We start from the raw sequence: 14,642 nt of genomic DNA, 5'->3' as shown, positions 1-14,642 counted from the left end.
TAAAAAAATTAAAGTTATGCCTGGGAGGAGGAGTTAAAGACTTAAAATGTAATATGTTAAATACACCCACTTATACATCCTAAATATCACAATCCCTTCTGTCTAGGAGTTAAAGCCCCTTCAATCATACAACATAACAAATTTTAAAAATTCAAAAAGCCTCCCAGCTATAGGCAACTGCCCAGGTTGTCTTGTACCTAGTCAAGAGTTACACTTCTGGGAGAAAAGCAGCCAACAGCTGGTGGGCATTCTGGGCCTGGTTAATGCCAAATCTGTGTTAACTATAGCAGTATGCCAGCATAGCTGTCTATTCTATTTTTCTTCTTAAAAAAAAATATGTGGGCAAGGCAAAGAACGCCAAACTGGGACACACCACCTTGGAATGTGCCACCCTGGCCCCCATGCAGGGGGAGTGTAGTGGACTGCAGACGGCTCTGAGAAGGGGGTCTGGGGAGCAGCTGAAGGCATATTTGATAGGGGAAGAATGACTTCTGGGGGGTTCTATAGACCAGGCTACAGCACTCCAAATATCACCTGCTGGCCCCTGGCACACTCAAAAGCTGGGACGGGCAGACATGACTGGTTGGACTAGGCTACAGTACCCACAATCTGTAGGGGACTTACAGGCTTGCTTCTGGGACTGTAGCACCCACCAGCTTATGCAGAGGGAAAGCTGCAGGTAATGCCAGCCAAGCCAGGCTGGATCGCTGAATTCACCAGACAGGAACATTTGAAGCCAGGGCCAGGCTGCAGCACCTGTTGGCACATGTGAAGGCCAGGACTGAGGTCTGACCATGCTAAGCAGGGCTGTGGTACCTAGTGGCACATGTGAGATCCTGGACCTGTCAGGGGAACTTGGGGAACACCCTGCTAGGCTGCAGCTCCCTCTGGGGAGTACAACAGCTGGGCTACGGACAGGCCAGGCAAGGCTGCAGCACTCCTCAGTACTTGTGTGGGCCAGGTCACAGTACCCACTGGCACTCAGGAGTGCCAAGACAAGGTGTGGGCTGTGCTGAGCTGGACTAGGCTGCAACACCTGCCAGCAAGAGCTGAGACTGAGGCAGGCCATGCCAGGCTGGGTTAAAGCACCTGCTAGCACGTGCAAAATCTGGGACTGGCAGTGGGTCTGGGAGTGGGCCTGGTAGGGAACTGTGGGCATTCCCCTGCAGGGCTGCAGTTCCCAGTGGTGACATGAGAGCCAGAGTTGGGGGTGGTAGGCAGGCCAGGCTGGTCAAATAACAGCACCCATCAGCATATGTGAAGGCTGGGTCTGGAGACGCAGTGGGCTGAGCTAAGTCATAGCACCCATGGGTGTGCACGAGAGCAGGACAGACTGGGCTAGGCTGTAGCACATGCTGTCATATGCAAAAAGTGGGGCTGGGAATGGGCCTGGTGGCAGTTATTGGGGGTCACCCAGACCAAGCCATGGCATCAGCTGGTGTGTAAGACTGGGCCTGTGGTGGGCTGGGCTGAGCTGGGCAAAGCACCCATCAGTTCACAAGAGATGGGGTTGGGGTGGAACTGACCAAGATGCATCCACTGGTATGTATGATGAATGGTGCAGGTGACAGACTGAACCTGACCCTGCACTGGCTGGTTCATATAAGGAACAGGCTGGAGGGTATTAAAGGCAAGGTTTCTAGAGGGACTTTCCAACTAGACTGCTGGACTTAGACCCTGGCCACAGGGAAAATCACAGGAAGTGTGGTCTGACCTTGGAACGCATGTATCAGCACTGGACCTCCTAAGGTGCTGATGTCTGAGCAATAGACAGCATGTCTAGATGCACACAGGGGACGTGACAGCCAGGTCACCTAAGCCAGCAGCCAGCTCACCTAAGCCAGCAGGGGATGCTAACTTCCTTGTCAGAGAATGGAAAGCAGAACAGGTTGGACAATTCTTCTGGTTCAGCTGGCAGTATGTTTCTGGGCCTGGGGATATTGTCAACCAACAGATCCCGGGAAGATTTTCTCAACCCTGGAGCAACAAAACTAAACCTCTCAGAACTATCAAAATCGCCACTCCTGGAACACCCTAGGAACACTTCCCTCCACCGGGTCTCTAAGGTAATATCAAATGATTGACGCTCCATTCCCAGGTGTTGATGCAATCTGACAGCAAGGTGGACCTCTCCCCTCCATCCCCTGCAAATACAGTACAATAAACAATCGAAACATTTGTCCCACTCCCATTCCTCCACACCTCAACTCTCCCTATCTCAACTGGAGACCCGCATGAGTGTGCATCCCTCTCAGCTATGTAAACAATGTTAAAGATGAAAAAAATTCTACCATTTGCAACAAAATGGTCCCAACTAGAGACTACTATGCTCAGTGAAATAAGCCAATCCTCAAAGAATATCAGATGTTCTCTCTAACATAAGGCATCTTCCATGCAAAAGACAAGATCAATAGACATATAGATAAACACATATATAAACACATATATATATATAAACACACACACACATATATATATATATATATACTCATCTAGAGGAACAGTACAAGGAAGACTAACATGCCAGGAAAGTGAAGACACAGTGCAGTATGCATCTCTACTTCTGAATAAAAGAGGGACTCCAAACGAAACTGTTAAGCAACTTTTGACAATAGGATGCTGGACTCTCTACCACTGTCTATGCCTACAACATCATGATATACTTAGCAGAATGATGGACTTGTGACTGTTGCTGAAGAACTATACTACTGCAGTAATATAGGGGAACTAGTAGGTGGGAGGGGACAGCAGGAGCGTAGAAGGGGAAATGATGAGCTTATGGAACTGTATTATGAAATAAAAATTTAAAAATATTCCTAATAGCCAAATCATTATACCTATAAATCTATTACAACAGTCCCTATATTAACCCAATAACACGATAGTATTCTACTTATAAGTAGCTATTTATACAAGTAGAATACCAAAATGATGCAAAACCTACCTCTGAAATCCTTATAACTTTAAAAAGGGAACTAAAAGCTAGACAGCCTTTCAGAGGGCACACTTCTCGGGAGGCAAAAGAAGCTGAAAACGACAACAAAAGCACTCTCCATAGAGTGGAATGGGAACAGACCCAACAAGTTGGCCTGGCCAGAAAGTCCAGCAAGCCATTGCCACAAGGATCAGACATGGACAGGGCCACCTTGAGTTCACCTAGTCACATCCAACACCAAGGAGTACTACCACAACTTTCAAGATGCAGCAGCTCTCACCCACTCCCTTTAAAGAGAGAAAACTGAAAACTGAGCCCTAGAGAGCTTCAGCAACTTGCCCAGAGTCACTGCATACAAAGGTGAGAGTCCAACCCACGTCTTCTTTCACTTCTCCTTTCCTGAAAAGGATGCATCTCCCAAGTGCTCAGGGCACTGAGTAACCGTAAAGGATGCGGTTCACAAGTCCTCAGGGGACCAGCAACGGTGTTCAAAGGGACATAGAGAAAACACACAGGGCAGCCCCAGACTTCTAAGAGCCTGCCACCAAATCATTACATTATTAAACATGATTACATACCGATGCATGATTAAAAGTCAAATGTCACAGAGGAAGTCTGTAATTTCCCTGCAAATAGCTCAAAATTCACATACACACACACATACAAACTGGTTCTGCCTTTAATCTTCCAATCCCTTTGCTGCTAGGTTATAAACAATTTCCTCATCTCCGTAATTCCCTCATTTGTCAGCAACACAGGATTCTGTTCATATCCACACCCAGTGCTGTCACTGCCACCACTTTTTCTGAAATTCTCATTTAACGTGACCCTCCCTAGTTACGTATCTTAGTCCTCTGTGCTACTAAAACAAAGCAGCATGCACAGGGTGAGTTACAATAACACGAATTCATTTCTCACATGTTTAGAGGTTAAGTTCAAGATCAAGAAGGCACAGGCAGATTCAGGCTGCTGAGGACCTACCCTCTAGTCATGGTGTCCACATATAGTGGCAAGGGCAAGCAGCCCACTGGGGCCTCTTTCGAAGGGCACAAATCTTATTTTGGAGGCTCTGCCTCTGCGACGTAATCACTTCCCTCAGGCACATCTTCTAATGTCACTGAACCAGTGATCAGGATTTCAATCTATGAATTTTGGGAGACATTCTGACTACAGTATTTTACGCCTGGCCCCCAAAACTCATGTCATACTTGAGTGTAAGATACACTGACTGTATTTCTTTTTTTTATTTTAAGATTTCATTTATTTTTATTACAAAGTCAGATATACAGAGAGGAGGAGAGACAGAGAGGAAGATCTTCCATCCGATGATTCACTCCCCAGGTGACCGCAATGGCCGGTGCCGCGCCAATCCAAAGCTGGGAACCTGGAACCTCCTCCGGGTCTCCCACGCGGGTGCAGGGTCCCAAAGCATTGGGTCATCCTCCACTGCTTTCCCAGGCCACAAGCAGGGAGCTGGATGGGAAGTGGAGCTGTCGGGATTAGAACCGGTGCCCATATGGGATCCTGGGGCGTTCAAGGCGAGGACTTTAGCTGGTAGGTCACGCCACAGGCCCCACTTACTGTATTTCAATAGCTCCAATAGTCTTTATGTCAAAGATCTGACGCCTAAAAGCTCATTTGAATGCATCATCAAACATGGATGAGCTCAAGATACGATTTGTCCTGGAGCTGACTGCTCTCCGGCTGTGAACCTGTGCTTCCCAAGGGCACTGGTGGGACAGACCCAGAACACACATTTCCATTGCAAGAAACAGAACAGGAAAGAGAGGAGCATAGGCCTCAAGGAAGCGCAAAACCCTTCAGGGCAGATCTCACTGAGTGCTAAGTCTCAAAAATCAGCCAAGTGTTGGCAGTGAAAATAGGGCAAGTGGAGATGCTAAGATGGACTGTGTCAGCCAGCTTGGATTCAAGTAACACCTCCACTTGTTACTCTAGCTTCCTGGAAGAAAAGAGCTAAGAGCTAAAATACTTGGAATCCTGTCATCCACATGGGAGACCTGAATTGAGTTCCCAGATTCTGGTGTCAGCCTGTCCCAGTCAAAACTGTTAAAGGGATTTCGGGAGTGAACCAGAAAACAGAGCTATAGGTCTGTCCCTGTCTTTCAAATATCATCTTTATTGCTGGTAAGATGCTCACATCCCTTATCAAGTGCCTGCATTCAAGTCCTGCCTCCCACTACAACCCAGCTCCCTACTAACGCAAACCTGGGAGACAGGAGGTAAGAACTCAGATAGCGAGTCCCTGCCACCCACATGGAGTCCCAGCTTGAGCTTCAGGCTCTGGGCTTCGGCAGGTAATGGGTAAGCCTCAGAAAAGAAAATATGTCTCTTTTCAAATCAATACCTAAATTAATAAATCACTGGTGTGAGTTATGAGGCAGCAAGTCAAACAGCTGCGTGGGAAGCCTGCATCACATTAAATACTGTCCATGTCCTGCTTACTCCATTTTATCCAGCTTTCTGCTACTGCTTCTGGGAAGATGACAGTTCATGGACTTGAGACCCTGCCATCTGTGTTAGGAGACTCAGACGGATTTCCTGGCTCCTGGCTTGAGCCTGGCCCAGCCACAGTTGATGAAAGAACTTGGGAAGTGAACAGCAATGACAACAACAAAATAGAAAATCTTGGACCCAGCACAATGACTCAATTGGCTAATCTTTGACCTGAAAGTGCCAGGATCCCATACGAGTACCAGTTCATGTCCTGGCTGCTCCACTTCACATCCAGCTCTCTGCTTATGGCCTGGGAAAGAGGATGGTCCAAAGCCTTGCAACCCTGCACCCACGTGGGAGAACTAAAGAAGCTCCTGGCTCCTGGCTTTAGATTGGCTCGGCTCTGGCCACTGCAGCCACTTGGGGGGTGAACCAGTGCCTTTCCAACAAAAATAAACAAATCTTTAGAGAAAAAAAAAAAAAAAAACCTGTCTTTCAAATAAATATTTTTTAAAGTAGCCAAGCAATATTTTAATTGTCCTCAGAGACTTTCCAATAAGACAAAGAAAGGGAATACCAAAAAAAAAAAAAAAAAAAAAAAAAGAGAGAAAAAGAAAGATAAGAAACTACTTGGAAATGGATTACTTAGCTTTTATATCACATTAGGAGTGATAACTAGGAGTGGTAACTGAAACGATTCATATAAAGGGGTGTGGCAGGACCAAGTGAAAAGCTGAAAGGGGGCTTTGTAAACTTAAACTTCTCCAGGCCAATTCAAATCTGAGATACCTTTAAGTCTCAGACCAAGTTCTCTGTATACTGCTTTGCATGTCTGTCCTGTGCACAAAAGGGAAAAGGGGCTTGTTACTGACGGTTCCTCATCTACTAATTTCCTACACAACCTTTCTGTACTTGGTCAAAGTTCAGGAGTAAAAGTTATCAAATCAGTTCAAACAAAGAAAAACTAATTAAATCACCTTTCTTTTTATTCAACTTCATAATCCAAAGTTTCAAATTCTGAAAATAATTTGTAAAATTTCTACAAGAGTATTAAGTATATTCTAAGTTTAAAAAAATTTTTTTAACTAAAGAAACAGCTGTTTTTCACAAGTTAAAAACAGAAATACTCAACAGAGCATGATAAAAAAAAAAAAATCCATATTGGGGTCAGTGCTGTGACATAGCACATTAACTTGCTGCTTACCAACAGTTAGAATCCTGGCTGTCGCACTTCAAATGCAGCTTCCTTAATGTGCCTGGGAAAGCTGCACAAGACAAGCCAAGTCCTTGGGCCTCTGTCATCCCTTTGGCATATCCAGATTGAGTTGCAGGCCCCTGGCTTTAGCTTGGCCCAATCCTGACTGCTGCAGCCATTTGGGCAGTGAACCCATGCATGGAAGATCTTGTCTGTCTGTAATTCTGCCTTTCAAATAAATAAGTAGATAAATAAGTAAGTACATTTTTTAATTAAATTTTTAATTTTTAAAAAAATCTAACTTGTAAGACAAAACATACACTAATCAGAACACTGAACCCTTAGCCTGGTATATGTATATACCATGAAAATGCTCACTGCGCCCCTATGCTAATTTGAAGCATCTCTATTAGCTGTTAAATTATGAAAGTTTTGCACCTGTAACACTTGTCAATGCGTGCACTGAAGCATAAACCAGTTTCACTCCTTACTTTCACAAAGTGAAAATTCACACCTGTGCTTTGACCTCAACTTAAAAAAAGAAAACGAGGAAATGAAAATTCAATATGAAAACAAACAACAAGAAGGCACTTTCTTTCTCCAAAATAAACATTATAGTGTAGAATGCTGTGAAAATGGTAAGTTATTCCATACACTGAAATGCTGGTTTAGAAAGATAGACCCTTTTCCAAAATGTTCATGCTTTTAAAAACCAAGTTAAAAAATTTAAACACCAAAAGTTAAAAACAAAAACTCAACAAGCTAGAAAAGTTAAACGTACTCGCCTGTCCCCAGAAATAGTTTCTATTAAAAACCTTCACACTGGGGACCGTGTTGTGCCTCGGTGGGTTAAGCCTCTGCTGTGATACCAGCATCCCGTATCAGAGCACCCATGTACATCCTGTATATTCTACTTCCGATCCAGCTCCGTGCTAACTCAACTGGAAAACAGCGGAAGAAAACCCAAGTGCTTAGCTCCTGCCACCCACATGGGAAAGCAGGATGTAGTTTCTGCTTCCTGGCCCAGCCCATGCTATGGTGGCTGTTTGGAGAATGAATCAGCAGGTGGGAGATGACTTTCTCCTTCTATCTTTCCTTCTCTGTCACTCTGCCTTTCAAATATAATAAATCTTTATGAAAAAAAGTATATGCAAGTATATATGCTAAATACATTTGAAGTTTGATTGAAATAACTTCAAGTCATTAAAAATTGTTTTAAATGGTTCCTTTTAAAAACTAGGTTGTTGGGCCCGGCAGCATGGCCTAGCGGCTAAAGTCCTCACCTTGAATGCACCAGGATCCCATATGGGCGCCGGTTCTAATCCAGGCAGCTCCACTTCCCATCCTTGGGGCCTGGGAAAGGAGTCGAGGATGACCCAAAATCTTGGGACCCTGCACCCACGTAGGAGACCAAGAAGAGGTCCCTGGTTCCTGGCTTCGGATCGACACAGCACTGGCCACTGCGCTCACTTGGGGAGTGAATCATTGGATGGAAGATCTTCCTCTGTCTCTCCTCTCTGTATATCTAACTTTGTAATAAAAATAAATAAATCTTTAAAAAAAAACCTAGGCTGTTGCTGTAATTATTCAGAATTTGGGTTAACTATCTAAAGCTGTAGTTCATCACAGTATTATTTATTATGGTGAAAAACAAACAGTCATGCCCAATATTAAATAAAATTTTCACTAAATCACTTTATTCAAAATATCTTACAATGTATAACCAGTTCAAAAGCTCCTGAAGACATACTAAAAAGCTCATTATGCTCAACAAAAACAAAAATCAGAACTCAAGCATATGCAGGTATAATATCTCATTTATACCAAATCTGTGTTTTCTAAAAAGACAAGACCAGAAGGAAATACACATGCAGAGATAACTTTCGAAAGAGTAAGATTCTACTTCTGTTAGCTTGATGCAGTGTTGTTTGCAACCTTGCCACAACAAACAGACATACACAACTACACAAAAGCACAAGGTGGGCTGACTACGGCTCTGCAGTGCTCGTGTGTGTCAGCTGGCTGGGCGGAGAAGCTAGCATCCCTCTGGGTTGAAATCCACCTGCCAAGGAATGCAACAAATGTTACTCTATCAGAACTCATTTGGGAAAGAGTCATACAGTGAGAAACTGAGGTTTACGGTCATCCAGAGGTGCTTTAACTCAGCAAAACACTGAAATCAGTAGAAAAAATGTAGGAAGAACACATACAACCACATCAATAAACAGAAAAGGAGAGATGGATGTGAGGAATATGAACACACAAGAAAGGGGAAAAAAACTCCACCTTTACTCACTCTGGTGAGTTTTCAGCACTAGATACAACAAAGCGATGACCCAGGAGCCTTTATAGAACATTTCTTAAGGTCACTAACCAGCTGTCCAATTTCAGGCAAGGCCAAACAGACAAAACCCCCAAATCATGGCCCATCTTAACCACAGTACTGTATATATTTATAAACACTGTAGTTCAAAGCCAGCAGGTACAGTGACTAAGAAAAGAGATATGTGTTCAAGTCCAAGATTTTGTTCACTATGTCTCAGTGTCCTTACTAGGAAAGTCAGAGCTGGGAAGCCTATCTCAGAGTTGCTCTGCAGTTAAATGAGAAATAAAGGGTGATTTTTAGCATAGGATGTGACATGTCAAGCATCTTTCAAAAGATGTTAGCTATCATGTCTAGTGAGAAGCAACCTCTCAAAGAGCCATGGAAACAGCAGGAGACATTCTCCATCTTCAATATATATTTAATCACAGTAAACATTTGTTGAAAAGGCAGATTCAGAGGACTCCTTGCTCCCAGGGATGAAGCCCATAGGTTTTCAGTAGAAAGTGAGTGTTTTTTGGCCCAAATTTGAACAGTTATTGAAGTTAGAGAAGTAACATGTTACTCTGCTATTAACAAAAGCTGAAAGAATCCCTTCACAGAATAAACTTGCCTAAAGTAAGAGTATATGCTCAACAGGGACCTGAACAATTTCATCAAGCTTTTTCACTTAATCAACATTCACGGAGTACCCACAATGCAGTGCAAAGGACAAATGACCAACACTGTGACACACCAGGTTAGGCTTCCATGTAGGATGCTGGCATCCCATAATGCAATGTGCTTCACTCCCACTGACTCTGCTTGCCATCCACCTTTTTGCTAATCTACCTGTGAGGCACTGTGTGATGGGTCCCTGTCACCTACATGGGGGACCTGGATAGGGTGCTGGGTTCCTGGCTTTGGCTTGGTTCAGCCCTGGTTACTGTGGACAGCTATGGGTATAAACTGGCAAACAGGACATATATCACTCTGATTTTCAAATAAAACAATCTTTCAAAAGGACAGAGAAGGCCCCCAGTTTTCAAGAGCTTAAATTCCAACAAAGGAGACAGGAAATTTAAAAAGGGGGCAGGAATTTGGCACAGCAGTTAGGATGCTGCTGGAGATACCTGCATCCCTTATCAATCTGTGAGTCCAAGTCCAGCTCTGTTTCCAAGACGGTCCCAGGTAGCTGGGTCTCTGTCACCCATGTGGGAGACTCACTTTGCCTGTTATAAGCAACTGAATAGTTACTAAGCAGAGAAAAGATCTTTCTCAATAGGATGTTGGACATTTTACCATTGCATACACCTATAATGTTATGATACACTTACATAGCAGGATGATGGACTTATGACTGTTATTGAAGAACTATACTATATGTAACAATTTAGGGGGAAATGGTAGGGGGGAGAGGGATGATGAGAGTAGAAGGGGAAATCCCTGAAGCTATAGAATTGTACAATGAAAAATGTTTAAAGATTAAAAAAAGATCTGTCTCTGCCCCTCAAGTGAAAAAAAAGTATTCAAATAAGGGAATTCCAGAGAATGATAATTGTTGTGAATTAAACAGAACGGAGGGCTGGGGCCATGTCTTGTCACACAGGCATCCCATAGGGTGCCGATGTGAGTCCTAGCTGCTCTTCTACTGATTTGCTGTTCATGACCCAGGAAAGCAGAGAAGAATGGCCCAAGTCCTTGTCCCCGCCCCCCGTACCCACAGGGGAGACCCAAAGAAGCTCCTTGCTCCTGGCTTCTAACTGGGCCAGCTCCGGCCACTGCAGCTCTTTGGGGCGTAAACCAGTAGATGACAGATATTTCTGTCTTTCCTTCTCTCTCTGTAACTCTTTGCTTTTCAAATAAAAATAATTTTTTTTTTAATGAAATGGAGACATGGGGCAAACTCTCAGAAGAGGTAATATCAGGAGCCAGACCTGCCACAGTGGATCATGTAAAACTGCGAAACTATTCAGGACACAGGAAGTTCAAAGACCCTCAAAGCAAAGCTGGGCTGGCAAGTGCCAGGGACAATAATGCTAATGGGACTGGAACTGAAAGAAGGAACAGATGTGATAAAATCCAGAATACTGAGCTGGGCAGAGAGGTGTGAGACAATGCCAAAACTTGTAGAACTGGGCAAGCCCAGGTAGGGAGTCTGGCTTGCATTCTGACCTTACATGGGAGACTTCCACAGGGCGTGACAGTCTGATTTACACCATAAAGGCTCTCTTAGGCTGGTCAGAGAAATGGTCCAAGCAGGCTCAGGGAGACCAAGAAGTGCAGACCAGACGGCAGACGGCGACCCTAACAAGTGGACAAATCTAGAATACACACTACATGCTGTACTTCACAACCAAAGAACCAAGCCACACACTGAGCAGTAAGCACTAGGAACCCCTAAAGTGAGCAAAGGAAAGAGATGGAAAGGTTCAAAAAGCTTGAAAAATGGACCCACCTGATTATTACCAGATTTGAGATATTTCAGGGTACTTATTCTTTAAAGTTGTTATCTCAACAACATTTGCTTCCACAGGAGACCCCTTACATACCACTGGTAAAGACATGGACTAAATGGCTACACACACGAGAACCAATGATAATAAAACATATGGCGAGATGTAAATTTTCAGGACCTTATTGCTGGCAACTTGGACAGCTGGTCAGCATCTGGAACACAGCAGAACGACGGGACAGAATTAAACCTTTACTTTAATCAAACCACTGCATCAGCAAGAACTCTGCAGATTTCCCATACCTTCAACCCAGGCTAGGCGCCTTCTCCCAAGGCTCAAACAAGCAAAGACTAACTTCGCCTTAAGCCACACATTAATTTCTTACATCATAACATATCTTTATAGTTACAGGGAAGGAATGCTTTCAGCACCACCATTTTAAGAATTATGGCTTTCTGAACACAGTGAATATTCCATAAAAGGCCTCAAAGTCGCTATCAGTAAATTTTAAGTCTTATTTAAAAAAAATTAGCGTTTGAACTAGGCAGGCTATAGAAAAGTTCATGCAACACAGTATCTGCACGATAGTTTAAAACATACATAAACGCAAAAAAATAAGTCTGGAAGGACATTAACATTTTCGTGGTAGTTTTACTGGTGTTTTCTGCTTTTTCGCTTGTCTGCTTTTATCATCATTGTCTCTAAGTATTTCTATAAGCAACAAATATTCAGCTGAAGGTCAACAGGAAAGGCAAACAGCTGAAACTTTCTCTAAACTTCAAGCAAGGAGGAAACTTGAAAGCAAGGAGGAAAAAATCCTAAGATCTCAATGGGACATATGAGAATGCAACTTCAAAGACGCATGCTATACCACAAGAATAAACTCACAGTCCCTGAACTTCATGAAGAACTCTTTCTGGATTCAACAAGGGGCCATCAACATACACGTCTATCGTTCCACAGCCAAATGTCCATCACGGTGCGGGGTATCCGGAGAGGGGGTCTTTGGGCGCCATGGAAGGGCGCGGAGCACCGTCAGCTCGGAACGCACACACGCGAGCAGACTCCTGAAGCGGGTGGCCAGCCACCAGCCCCCCCATCCCCGCCCCCCGCACCTCTCAAGGGTCTCCGGATGCAAGCGCCCCAACGCCCCACAGCTCTCCAGCTGGCTGCCTGGTTTTTGGCACAACAGGACAAGAGCTCTTCCAGAGTCCAAGGAGCACGCTGGCGTACAGCTGATACCAGCCTAACGTGTTCGGCTGTCCAGGGAACGTCCTCGCTGCTGCCAATTGGGGCAACTGGCGCCTCGGATGAAACCAGAAGGCATTTTAAACAGCCACTTTGCGAGGAAAACTCTGGGGGATGGAGGCGGAAGGCGATAACAGCTGCTGCCTGTAACCGCACGGTCTGGGTTCCAATCAGGGGGTGTCTGGCTCTCTACCTTCGGCTGGGGTCCCGCTAACTCCACACACAGCAGGAAAAATGAGTGTGTGTGTGTGTGTCGGAGGGAACCCTTTACTTTTACCAACACACCGCGGGGTCAGGCAGCTCTCGCTTTCAGGAGGACCGCAGCTTTTTCGTGTGCCGTCAGTCACAACAAAGGACGCATCCTAAGTGACTTCACCCTATCCAGAGGCGGCTGGCTGAAGCACCCAGGCTGGACTTGAGCGCGGTGCAGGCGCTCCATCCTGTAACACACTCTTTCTCTCTTTTAACTCCCTGGTGCGTTTCTCCACCCGTGTGCACGATTTAGCCCTTAAAAAAAAAAAAAAAAAGAACCACCCCGTGGCTACCGTCCACTTTCCTGTCAAGCCCCAATTACAGCTTCCTGAAGAGAAAAAATAATAAAAACACACAACTACGGGCTCCCTGTGTTCGCTCTTGGCCCGGGGCACGCACGTTCGTGGGGTGCCAGCAGGGTTTTTTCCCTCGGTGCAGCCCCAATTCTGCCGCAGCCGTCACAGTCCCCAAGAAAGAGAAAGAGCGCCAGAGAAGCCCCCCAACCTCCCCGGCAAACCCCGGGTGAGGCGGTGGGAGAAAAGACACTCACCCGCCCAGACAACAACCGACGGGGCGGGGAGGGTGGGAGCCGGGAGCCGGTCTCGGCAAGAAGGACCGCCCGGAGCTCCCGGAACGCTGCGGCTGCTCCGGACGCCGCTGCCGCTGCTGCTCCTGTGGCCGCCGGCGGACGGCCCCCCTTCTCCTGTGTTTGGATTCGATTGACCACGTCACTCTTAGCCACGAGACCCGGATCTGCCGGATCCCGCAGGCGGCGACGGCAGCGGCGCAACAGATTGCAGCGCCTCGAGACCCAAGCGGCCGGCGGCTGCCGAGCATGCGCACGCCCTGCGTCTGCCAGCAGGAGGGGCGGGCGGCGGGCGTCCACGTCACAACCACGCGCGGGGGCGCGGGGACTGAGGGATGTAGTTCCGGTCGCCCAGGGTGGGGCCAGGGACTGTGAAGGAAGCAGGGCGAGGGCCCACGTCGGTGGAGGTGGCCAGCGCTGGCCTTTGTCTTGGCTGGGCAGTCACCTCCAGCGTTGGCCAGAGCCAAGCCGAGGACTCGCCTCCGCGGCAGCCCTGTAGAATACCGGGGTCGTGGACACAGATGGGTATCCACTGAACCTGAGCGCACCTGTCAGCGGTTTGTGTCTTTTTTTTTTCGGGCACAAACACCCAGGTGAAAACTGAGGATCGAGGAAGACACATGTGGCGGTTGATCCCCGTAGCCCTTACTGTCGTTTTGTTTGTTTTGCTTTGCTTTTGCTGTTCTTGCATCAGAAAAACTGACCAAGGGATAGAAAAGGGCATTTGTGACAGAAGAGGAGAGGGTGGGGAGCAGGAGGGGAGGGCTGCTGTGAAGCAGCCTGCCCTTGCCTTTGTCTAACCCTTTGCTGTTCTGGTCTTGAGGGTCCGAATGAAAGATTCCACTTTTCTGGTTGAGACCTTCACATGCTGTTTGCGCAAGTTAGTCCTCCCTCTTTCTCCTATTTTGGCCTGGCGGTGTCCTCACTAACCCTGTAGGACACAGGGAATTTCCCAGCGTGGCAAAGGGCAGGGCTCCCCTTGTGTTCTCAGGTCGTTGAATTGACAATTTGAGCAATGGTTAAATGGAACTGAGTCCCAAAGATTTCCAAAAGGCGCCGTTATTGAATAAATACCAGGCCTGCCCCACCTGTGTGTGCTGCTGCTAGGCAAACACCAGATGCATTTTATGAGAGAAGAGAAGCTTTATTACCGGCTCATGAGGGCAGTGGCAGGATGGGGGGCGGGGGGGCAAAGAGAAATAAGGAAAAACAAT

At 46.1% G+C, this 14,642-nt stretch overlaps 1 protein-coding gene across 1 annotated transcript in view; it reads right to left on the bottom strand.

Moving 5' to 3' along the window:
- Nucleotides 1-13,714, bottom strand: part of SMIM14 (small integral membrane protein 14) — a 58,748-nt gene extending 45,034 nt beyond the window's left edge. Inside the window, exon 1 of the mRNA XM_058670185.1 lies at nucleotides 13,393-13,714. The gene's annotated coding sequence lies outside the window, so the exon portion shown is untranslated. The remainder of the gene's footprint in view (nucleotides 1-13,392) is intronic.
- Between the last annotated feature and the right edge of the window lie 928 nt (nucleotides 13,715-14,642).

This window comes from Ochotona princeps, chromosome 11 (assembly GCF_030435755.1).
Source record: "Ochotona princeps isolate mOchPri1 chromosome 11, mOchPri1.hap1, whole genome shotgun sequence".
NCBI classification, from domain to species: Eukaryota; Metazoa; Chordata; class Mammalia; order Lagomorpha; family Ochotonidae; genus Ochotona; species Ochotona princeps.
Note: the sequence above shows the minus strand (reverse complement) of the source record. Positions and strands in the feature narration are given on the sequence as shown.